This window comes from Haliotis rufescens, unplaced genomic scaffold (assembly GCF_023055435.1).
Source record: "Haliotis rufescens isolate VD_foot unplaced genomic scaffold, xgHalRufe1.0.p SCAF_8, whole genome shotgun sequence".
NCBI classification, from domain to species: Eukaryota; Metazoa; Mollusca; class Gastropoda; order Lepetellida; family Haliotidae; genus Haliotis; species Haliotis rufescens.
Window position 1 is genome coordinate 5,699,993 of NW_025964372.1, and position 3,520 is coordinate 5,703,512.

Below are 3,520 nucleotides of genomic sequence, written 5' to 3' on the forward strand. Positions count from 1 at the left end.
AAAAATGAATGGAGATAGCTCAGATTCACTTATTACATCTGGACCTATGACAGAAGACAGCTCTAGGTATGGACCTGTTGGGTTAGACAGCTCTAGGTATGGACCTGTTGGGTTAGACAGCTCTGCATCTGTACAAACGTTTGATGACAAACAGAAAGCCCATCGAAATGTAGTCACTAATGCATCTGGACCAGGGAACAGTGATACTACAGGCATGACCCCAGCTGAACCAGGAAACATCGAGACTCAAGATAAGATGTCAGCTAGACCAGGGAACAGTGGGACTCCAGACACCATGTCAGTTAGACCAGGAAACAGTGGGACTCCAGACAAGATGCCAGTTAGACCAGGGAACAGTGAGACTCCAGACACCATGTCAGTTAGACCAGGACACATCGAGACTCAAGATAAGATGTCAGTTAGACCAGGGAACAGTGGGACTCCACACAAGATGTCAGTTAGACAAGGGAACAGTGAGACTCCAGACACCATGTCAGTTAGACCAGGAAACAGTGGGACTCCAGACAAGATGCCAGTTAGACCAGGGAACAGTGAGACTCCAGACACCATGTCAGTTAGACCAGGACACATCGAGACTCAAGATAAGATGTCAGTTAGACCAGGGAACAGTGGGACTCCACACAAGATGTCAGTTAGACAAGGGAACAGTGAGACTCCAGACACCATGTCAGTTAGACCAGGAAACAGTGGGACTCCAGACAAGATGCCAGTTAGACCAGGGAACAGTGAGACTCCAGACACCATGTCAGTTAGACCAGGAAACATCGAGACTCAAGATAAGATGTCAGTTAGACCAGGAAACAGTGGGACTCCAGACAAGATGTCAGTTAGACCAGGGAACAGTGGGACTCCAGACAAGATGTCAGTTAGACCAGGGAACAGTGGGACTCCAGACACCATGTCAGTTAGACCAGAAAAAATCGAGACTCAAGATAAGATGTCAGTTAGACCAGGGAACAGTGGGACTCCAGACAAGATGTCAGTTAGGCCAGGGAACAGTGGGACTCCAGACACCATGTCAGTTAGACCTGGAAACAGGGGGACTCCAGACAAGATGCCAGTTAGACCAGGGAACAGTGGGACTGCACACAAGATGTCAGTTAGACCAGGGAACAGTGAGACTCCAGACACCATGTCAGTTAGACCAGGGAACAGTCTGACTCCAGACACCATGTCAGTTAGACAAGGGAACTGTGGGACTCCAGACAAGATGTCACTTAGACCAGGAAACATCGAGACTCAAGATAAGATGTCAGTTAGACCAGGGAACAGTGGGACTCCAGACAAGATGTCAGTTAGACCAGGGAACAGTGGGACTCCAGACACCATGTCAGTTAGACCAGAAAAAATCGAGACTCAAGATAAGATGTCAGTTAGACCAGGGAACAGTGGGACTCCAGACAAGATGTCAGTTAGACCAGGGAACATCGAGACTCAAGATAAGATGTCAGTTAGACCAGGAAACAGGGGGACTCCAGACAAGATGCCAGTTAGACCAGGGAACAGTGAGACTCCAGACAAGATGTCAGTTAGACCAGGGAACAGTGGGACTCCAGACACCATGTCAGTTAGACCAGAAAAAATCGAGACTCAAGATAAGATGTCAGTTAGACCAGGGAACAGTGGGACTCCAGACAAGATGTCAGTTAGACCAGGGAACAGTGGGACTCCAGACACCATGTCAGTTAGACCTGGAAACAGGGGGACTCCAGACAAGATGTCAGTTAGACCAGGGAACAGTGGGACTCCAGACACCATGTCAGTTAGACCAGGGAACATCGAGACTCAAGATAAGATGTCAGTTAGACCAGGGAACAGTGGGACTCCACACAAGATGTCAGTTAGACCAGGGAACAGTGGGACTCCAGACACCATGTCAGTTCGACCAGGAAACAGTGGGACTCCAGACAAGATGTCAGTTAGGCCAGGGAACAGTGGGACTCCAGACACCATGTCAGTTAGACCAGGGAACATCGAGACTCAAGATAAGATTACAGGTTACAGCCAGACTCCATACATGATCCTAGCTGGACCAGGAAACAGCCAGACTCAAGACACGATGTCAGCTGGACAAGGAAACAACCACACTAGATACATGATCCCAGCTGGACCAGGAAACAGCCAGACTCCATACATGATTTCGGCAGGACCAGGGAACAGGCAGACTCAAGACACGACACGAGAAGAAAACCCACTCCGCTGCCGTATCTGTTGAGGACGGAGGGGATTTGAGATCAGTTAGCCTGGAGAAGATGAATATTTGTATATAAACAGTTGCCAAAGACACCCAAGATCCAGAAATAAAGTCATTGGGAATCTTGAATGACAAACTTGTTATTGCAGATAATGCCAATAAGAAAATAAGGGTGGTGACTACATGTGGAACTTTAACTGATATGAACCACAAAAATACACCACTAACTGATGATCTGCCCGCTCACACAATTGCCTGTTTGGATGACTGTGTTGTGTACATGTGTGGATCAACGATCTATATCACTGATAGGATTCTTAAGTGTCTACGATCAGTGATGCTCAGAACAACAGGCAGCAAACATGTAGTTCTTTGCAGGCATGCCTCCACACAGTTCTTGGAAATCTTCCAGGCAACTTGCTGTTGCTTTACAACACAGATGGCCAAATGATCACAACCCAACAAGCTCCTGTCGATGACCCTGCTATATCTCTCAGTACCGAGGACGACCGTCTGGTCAGCTCTTTGAACCAACCAGGTGCCGTCTTCAAGGTAAAAAAGAATGGAACCCTTGCCCGAACCTTCAGACCTATTGTTGCTTCAGGTGCGACGTAATTGGGTCGTAGGGTCAGGCTCTGTTTGGGTCGGTGACTGGGTTGATTGCGTGTCATCCTACTCCGATGTCGTGGGACGTGGGTCATAATACCAACCACTGGTTTGTCTGTCTCAGATCCGCTTATTCACAGACCGCCGTGATATTGTTGAAAATTGCCGAGAACGAGAGGCGAGAGCAGCAAACAAACTAACCACATGAACAGCGTAAGAAGCAACACACCAGCTCCAAGTTGGAAGTAAATGTTTGCGAGGCGTACATGCCTTATACATGACCACATTTCGAACAATAAACATATTTTACTTTGATTTTTCGTTTACTAAATAAAACAATCTGCTCGACAAACAATGCTTTCTATTTTACGTGAATAGGCATGATTTGCTCCGTCATCTGAGGCGGAAAATCGCTGTGCACAGTTGCATCCCTTACACATGCCAGGATCCTATGATTGTGGGTTCGAGTCCCAGACCTGCATCAGTTGGTAACAGGAGGAAGAAAAACTTAAAACTTAAATCAACAATAGCCTAAAATAAATATTAATAATTGATATTGCCATCTTCCAAAGAAAAAACATTCAAACGCTCCAGTAACGCATATTTCGTTTTATTATTTAGCAGTTCACCTTTTAGTATTTTTGTCCTTATTTGGGGTTGTCATTCAGTGATGTGTTCTTTTAATTGTCTCAGTTAAGT